Source organism: Salvelinus alpinus, chromosome 3, assembly GCF_045679555.1.
Source record: "Salvelinus alpinus chromosome 3, SLU_Salpinus.1, whole genome shotgun sequence".
Taxonomy (NCBI): domain Eukaryota; kingdom Metazoa; phylum Chordata; class Actinopteri; order Salmoniformes; family Salmonidae; genus Salvelinus; species Salvelinus alpinus.
The window spans coordinates 27,870,737-27,879,266 of record NC_092088.1 but is presented as its reverse complement, the minus strand read 5'-3'; positions in this window follow the sequence as shown (position 1 = coordinate 27,879,266).

Sequence of the window (8,530 nt, the reverse complement as noted above, 5' to 3'; positions counted from 1 at the left end):
GTGCAATTTTTAAGTAAAAAAATTGTTATTAGGTGAACAATAGATAAGTAAGGAAATAAAAAACAGTAAAAAGACAGTAAATAATAACAGTAGCGAGGCTATATACAGTGGCGAGGCTATAACAGTAGCGAGGCTATATACAGGCACTGGGCTATATACAGGCACTGGTTAGTCGGGCTAATTGAGGTAGTATGTACATGAATGTATAGTTAGTGGCTATGCATATATGATAAACAGAGAGTAGCAGCAGTGTAAACGAGGGGGGGGGGGGGGGGCACAATACAAATAGTCCGGGTAGCCATTTGATTACATGTTCAGGAGTCTTATGGCTTGGGGGTAAAAGCTGTTGAGAAGCCTTTTAGTCCTAGACTTGGCACTCCAGTACCGCTTGCCATACGGTAGTAGAGAGAACAGTCTTTGACTGGGGTGGGTGGGGTCTTTGACAATTTTTAGGGCCTTCCTCTGACACCATACACACTACCCTCTGTAGTGCCTTGCGGTCGGAGGCCGAGCAGTTGCCATACCAGGCAGTGATGCAACCAGTCAGGATGCTCTCGATGTTGCAGCTGTAGAAACTTTTGAAGATCTGAGGACCCATGACAAATCTGTTTAGTTTCCTGAGGGGGAATAGGCTTTGTCGTCCCCTCTTCACGACTGTGTTGGTGTGTTTGGACCATGTTAGTTTGTTGGTGATGTGGACACAAGGAACTTGAAGTTCTCAACCTGCTCCACTACAGCCCCGTCGATGAGAATGGGGGCGTGCTCGGTCCTCCTTTTCCTGTAGTCCACAATCATCTCCTTAGTATTGGTTACGTTGAGGGATATGTTGTTATTCTGGCACCACCTGGCCAGGTCTCCGACCTCCTCCCTATATGCTGTCTTGTCATTGTCGGTGATCAGGCCTACCACTGTTGTGTCGTCTGCAAACTTAATAATGGTGTTGGAGTCATACCTGGCCATGCAGTCGTGGGTGAAGAGGGAGTACAGGAGGGGACTGAGCACGCACCCCTGAGGGGCTCCAGTGTTGAGGATCAGCGTGGCAGATGTGTTGCTACCTACCCTCACCACCTGGGCGCGGCCCATCAGGAAGTCCAGTATCCAATTGCAGAGGGAGGTGTTTAGTCCCAGGATCCTTAGCTTAGTGATGAGCATTGAGGGTACTATGGTGTTGAACGCTGAGCTGTAGTCAATGAATAGCATTCTCACGTAGGTGTTCCTTTTGTCCAGGTGGGAAAGGGCAGTGTGTAGTGCAATAGAGATTGCATCATCTGTGGATCTGTTTGGGTGGTATGCAAATTGGAGTGGGTCTAGGGTTTCTGGGATAATGGTGTTGTGAGCCATTACCAGCCTTTCAAAGCACTTCATGGCTATGGACATGAGTGCTACAGGTTTGTAGTCATTTAGGCAGGTAGCCTTAGTGTTCTTGGGCACAGGGACTATGGTGGTCTGCTTGAAATATGTTGGTATTACAGACTCAGACAGTGACATGCTGAAAATGTCAGTGAATACACCTGCCAGTTGGTCAACACATGCCCGGCGCACACGTCCTGGTAATCCGTCTGGCCCCGCGGCCTTGTGAATGTGACCTGTTTAAAAAAGTCTTACTCACATCGGCTACGGAGAGCGTGATCACACAGTCGTCCGGAACAGCTGATGCTCTCATGCATGCCTCAGTGTTGCTTGCCTCGAATCGAGCATAAAAGGGATTTAGCCTACCAGACGAGCTTGTGTCACTGGGCAGCTCGTGGCTGTGCTTCCCTTTATAGTCTGTAATAGTTTGCAAGCCCTGCCACATAAGACGAGCGTCAGAGCCGGTGTAGTACGATTCAATCTTAGCCCTGTATTGGTGCTTTGCCCGTTAGGTGGTTTGTCGGAGGGCATAGCAGGATTTTTTATAAACTTCCGGGTTAGAGTCTCGCACCTTGAAAGTGGCAGCTCTACCCTTTAGCTCAGTGCGAATGTTGCCTGTAATCCATGGCTTCCGGTTGGGGTGTGTACGTACAGTCACTGTGGGGACGATGTTCTCGATGCAATTTTTGATAAAGCCAGTGACTTGTGGTGTACTCCTCAATGCAATCGGAAGAATCCCGGAACATATTCCAGTCTGTGCTAGCAAAACAGTCCTATAGCTTAGCATCTGCTTCATCTGACCACTTTTTTATAGACTGAGTCACTGGTGTTTCCTGCTTTAATTTTTGCTTGTAAGCAGGAATCAGGAGGATAGAATTGTGGTCAGATTTACCAAATGGAGGGTGAGGGAGAGCTTTGTACGCGTCTCTGTGTGTGGAGTACAGGTGATCTAGATTTTGTTTTACCTCTGGTTGCGCATTTAACATGTTGATAGAAATGAGGTAAAACTGTTTTAAGATTCCCTGCATTGAAGTCTCCAGCCACTAGGAGCGCCGCCTCTGGTTGAGCAGTTTCCTGTTTTCTTATTTCCTTATTACAGTTGACTGAGTGTGGTCTTAGTGCCAGCGTCCATCTGTGGTGGTAAATAAACAGCCATGAAAAGTATAGATAAACTCTCTTGGCAAATAGTGTGCTCTGCAGTTTATCATAAGATACTCTCTACTTACTATACTCTAAAATCTAGAGACTTCTTTAGATTTCGTGCTCAAGCTGTTTACAAATATGCACAGACCGCCCCCCCTCGTCTTACCGGAGTGTGCTGTTCTATGTAGCCAGTGCAGCGTATATCCTGCTAGCTGAATATTCATGTCATCATTCAGCCACGATTCCGTGAAACATAAGATGTTACAGTTTTTTATGTCACATTGGTAGGATATTCGTGATCGTACCTCATTTAATTTATTGTCCAATGACTGTAAATTGGCGAGTAATATTGACGGTAATGGCAGCTTTCCCTCTCGCCTTCTCCGGATTCTTATGAGGCACCCCACTCTGTGTCCTCTGTACCTGCGGCTCTTTCTCTTGCCAATAACGGGGATGTCGGCCTTGTCGGGTGTTCACATTATATCCTGTGCTTCCTGCTTGTTGAAGAAAAATGTTTTAGTCTAATCCTAGGTGAGTGATCGCTGTCCTGATATCCAGAAGCTTTTTTTTGCAGTAAAATACAGTGGCAGAAACACTATGTACAAAATAAGTTACAAATAACGCAATTTTATTTTGCACAATTGGTTAGGCACCCATAAAACTGCTGCCATTTCTTCCGCCGCCATTTTACACGGCTGATCGATACAGAATTAAACATCCAGTAGTTTGGTGGATTGAAGACGTTGCATTGCGTCAACCTGGTTGTGCGCCACATCATCAACTGCATAGTCGGCTTCTGATTGCCATATCGTGGTTAGCTGATATGTTTTCAGTTTATTTTATAAGATCTGTAGCCTAATAACCAGCTTTTACAAATCCTAAAGGGAGGACCAAACAACACAGCCTGGACAGCCGCTAGTGGTCGCTATTTACCTGTCGTTTGACGGGTCCATTATCATCTGGACGCACATTGTAGGCTACGTCGGCTAGCAGATTCATTCAGCCCTTGAGCCAGCAGGTACATTAAACATGTTCTATTCAGACTGCAATAGCATCAGTTTTATATTTCACCAACTTTGAAGGAGAGCAAAACCTTTTATTTTTTTAAATTATGCCGACAATCTTAATAAAACAGTTACCACCATCATGCTAGTGCTAGTGCCAGGAGGTTGCATATGGCGTTCAGCCAAACACTGCACATTGTACAAATGGGCCAGGGCATGACTCTTTGTTAAGGGTCACCTAATTGGCTGAACACTGTTAGCTACACCTAGCATAGAGGGGATTCTATTAATGGCTAAGACCTGGCCCGAGTCAAAGTGTTGGCGTTGATTGCATTAGTTTTGGAACTGGGCTGCCTCGTGAGCCCGGTGCTCTGTTCTGAAAACAAAAGTGACATAGGTTAAGCACGTGGAGTAATGAGTAGAATTTATGTTTTAACATGTGTAACGGATGTTAAATGGCTAGCTAGTTAGCGGTGGTGCGCGCTAATAGCCTTTCAAATCGGGGACGTCACTTGCTCTGAGACTTTGAAGTGGTGGTTCCCCTTGCTCTGCAAGGGCCGTGGCTTTTGTGGAGCGATGGGTAACGATGCTTCGTGGGTGACTGTTGTTGATGTGTGCAGAGGGTCCCTGGTCACTTGCTCTGAGACCTTGAAGTAGTGGTTCCCCTTGCTCTGCAAGGGCCGCGGCTTTTGTGGAGCGATGGGTAACGATGCTTCGTAGGTGACTGTTGTTGATGTGTGCAGAGGGTCCCTGGTTCGCGCCCGGGTCGGGGCGAGGGAACGGACTAAAGTTAAACTGTTACACATGCAAAAGTGATTGCTTTGATAAAAACACTTTATTTACCTTCCAAATGAAAACTAGTTTGAACATTCTTAAACATTTGCTGAACAAAACTATAAACGTAAAGTGTTAGTCCCATGTTTCATCAGCAGAAATAAAAGATCCCATTAATTTCCAATATGCACAAAAAGTTTCTCTCAAATGTTGTGCACAAATTTGATTACATCCCTGTTAGTGTGCATCTCTCCTTTGCCAAGATAATCCATCCACCTAACATGTAATTGCAATTCATCTGATCACTCTTCATAACATTCTGGAGTACAGTGATCCCTCGCCACTTCGCGGTTCACTTATCGCGGATTCGCTATTTCGCGGATTTTCATAATGCATTTTTTTTTTTTTTTTTGTGCATTGTGCTCTGCATTCTGATTCGCTAAAAACTCACTCCCGCTTCTTGTATCAAAACATGCTACGAATTGTGCTATCATTTTGTCGTCTCGTGCAGTTATGTGTACGTACATAAAACAGCTTGGCAAATTTACATTAAGTTGGCCAGGAAGGAAGGAAGGACTAACGCTTGGTCGCTTAGCAACCATGGTGCGAATGGCCACTGAACTTAAGCGAGTAGCTGAGGAATGGGACCCTTTGATGAGCCGTTCATTACAGTTCTCCAACGTAATCGATGGTGGCATGTCGGTGTACAAGGATCTTTTTGCAAAGAAGAAAAAAGAGCGACAACAGCTGCCTATCACTATGTTCTTCTCCCGAACAAACACACCTGCACCGCGGGCTTCAGAAGAAGAGAACACTGCAGAGCGCAGTCAGGATGCAGCGGCCCAGTCTGAAGAGCAGTGAAACGGCCTACACGTGAGTCACTGTATTTGTATACATGTAATAGTTGCTAATTGTAAAAAAAAAAAAAGTTTTCTATTTCGCGGATTTCACTTATCGCGGGTCATTTTCGGAACGTAACCCCCGCGATAAACGAGGGATTACTGTATATGCAAATTGCCATCATACAAACTGAGGCAGCAGATTTTGTGAAAATGTATATTTGTGTCATTCAAAACTTTTGGCCACGACTGTATTTCAAGGCCTACCTTCAAACTCAGTGCCTCTTTGCTTGACATCATGGGAAAATCAAAAGAAATCAGCCAAGACCTCAGAAAAAAAATTGTAGACCTCCACAATTCTGGTTCATCCTTGGGAGCAATTTCCAAACGCCTGAAGGTACCACGTTCATCTGTACAAACAATAGTACGCAAGTATAAACACCATGGGACCACGTAGCCGTCATACCGCTCAGGAAGGAGACGTGTTCTGTCTCCTAGAGATAAACGTACTTTGGTGCGAAAAGTTCAAATCAATACCAGAACAACAGCAAATTACCATGTGAAGATGTTGGACGAAACGGGTACAAAAGTATCTATATTCACAGTAAAACGAGTCCTATACCGACATAACCTGAAAGGCTGCTCAGCAAGGAAGCCACTGCTCCAAAACTGCCATAAAAAAGCCAGACTACGGTTTACAACTGCACATGGGGACAAAGATTGTACTTTTTGGAGAAATGTCCTCTGGTCTGATGAAACACAAATAGAACTGTTGGCCATAATGACCATCGTTATGTTTGGAGGAAAAAGGGGGAGGCTTGCAAGCCGAACACCACCATCCCAACCGTGAAGCACGGGGGTGGCAGCATCATGTTGTGGGGGTGCTTTGCTGCAGGAGGGACTGGTGCACTTCACAAACTAGATGGCATCATGAGGAAAGGAAAAGTATGCAGATATATTGAAGCAACATCTCAAGACATCAGTCAGGAAGTTAAAGCTTGGTCGCAAATGGGTCTTCCAAATGGACAATGACTCCAAGCATACTTCCAAAGTTGTGGCAAAATGGCTTAAGGACAACAAAGTCAAGGTATTGGAGTGGCCATCACAAAGCCCTGACCTCAATCCCATAGAAAATGTGTTGGCAGAACTGAAAAAGCGTGTGCGAGCAAGGAGGCCTACAAACCTGACTCAGTTACACCAGCTCTGTCAGGAGGAATGGGCCAAAATTCACCCAACTTATTGTGGGAAGCTTGTGGAAGGCTACCCGAAATGTTTGACCCAAGTTAAACAATTTAAAGGCAATGCTAGCAAATACTAATTGAGTGTATGTAAACTTCTGACCCACTGGGAATGTGATGAAAGAAATAAAAGCTGAAAATAATCACTCTACTATTATTCTGACATTTCACATTCTTAAAATAAAGTGGTGATCCTAACTGACCTAAAAAAGGGATTTTTTTACAAGGATTAAATGCTAGGAATTGTGAAAAACTGAGTTTAAATGTATTTGGCTAAGGTGTATGTAAACTTCTGACTGCAACTGTATGTATTGTAACCCTAGGTGTAAAATAGTAAATCATGGCTACTTCTCAGAAAGTTTTAAACTGTCAAGAGGAGTAAAACAAAGTTGTCCACTATCGGTATATCTATTTATTATTACAACCAAATTACGTATTGGATCACAAAAAAACTTCTACATTTCCGTGTAGTTTACCAATAAAATATTCTGACGGTGAAGTGGACATAGGCCTACTCAGTATTCATATCCCGAAAGAAAATTCTCATTACAATACATTTGAATAGAAAGTTGGCAAAAATAGATAAGCTCTTGCTACCGTGGAAAGGAAAATACCAGTCTATTTGGGGAGAAAAAAAACTAGAGAACTCTTTAGTCATAATACCAGTTTACCTATTTGCTTATGGCCTTGCCTACACCTAGTGACTTGTTTTTTACAGTACCAGGCAACATTTTGGACACACCTACTCATTCAAGGGATTTTCTTTATTTTTACTATTTTCTAAATTGTAGAATAATAGTGTTAAACAAATCCAAATCCATTTTATATTCTTCAAAGGAGCCCCCCTTTGCCTTGACAGCTTTTCACACTCCTGGCATTCTCTCAATCAGCTTCACCTGCAATGCTTTTCCCACATTCTTTAAGGAGTTCCGACATGCTGAGCACTTGTTGGCTGCTTTTCCTTCACTCTGCGGTCCAACTCATTCCAAACCATCTCAATTGGTTTGAGGTCAGGTGATTGTGGAGGCCAGGTCATCTGACAACTGATTGGCTCAAACGCATTAAGAAATTCCACAAATTAACTTCTAACAATGCATAGCTGTTAATTGAATTCATTCCAGATGAGTACCTCATGAAGCTGGTTGAGAGAATGCCAAGAGTATGCAAAGCTGTCATCAAGGCAAAGGGTGGCTACTATGAAGAATCTCAAATATATTTTGATTTGTTAAACACTTTTTTGGTTACCACATGTTTCTATATGCGTTATGTCATAGTTTGGATGTCTTCACTATTATTCTACAATGTAGAAAACAGTAAAAATAAAGAAAACCCCTAAAAATTAGTAGGGGTGGCCAAACTTTTGACTGGTACTATATATATTTACAAAAAATATATAAGGGGGATTGGAAATAATGCAGACAATTGCGCTGATCGAAGCCACAATCTGCAATATTAAAGCTGTTCTACATACTAAAAATAAATAAAAAGTTGAGGGAGCATGCAATTGGCAGGCTGACTGCAGGAACATCCACCAGAGCTGTTGCCAGAAAATTGAATGTTAATTTATTTACATTAAGCCGCCTCCAACGTCATTTTAGAGAATTTGGTAGTACGTACAACCGGCCTCAACCGCAGACCACGTGAAACCACACCAGCCCAGGCCCTCCACATCCGGCTTCTTCGCCTGCGGGATCATCTGAGACCAGCCACCCGAGCTCTGACTGGGAGAAATCGATTTGAACAGTCATCAAACTTGGAATTCCAACTCGGGAACTCTGGCCTCTTTCTAGAATTCCAACTTTCCGACTTGAAGATCACTGATGTCATGATTTAACCTCGTATATATTTCAGAGTATCCCAGTTTTTTTTTTTTATGTGGCGACTGTGTAGGTGTAGACACATGGTGTTCGGAATTCCATGATCAGAACTCTGTAATCAGAACACTAAAACTGCATGAGGTGTCAAGTCAACAGCCTGATAAAGGTCCTAGATGGCAGGGAGCTCAGCCCCAGTGACGTACTTAGCTGTCCGCACAACCCTTTGTAGCGCCAGGCGATCGAGGGGGGTGCTATTGCCATACCAAGCAGTGATGCAGCCAGTCAGTATGTCATTTAGCAGACGCTCGAATCTCTACCAACTGAACTACAGTCAGAGGACTAAATTAAAGCATAAACGCTTCAAA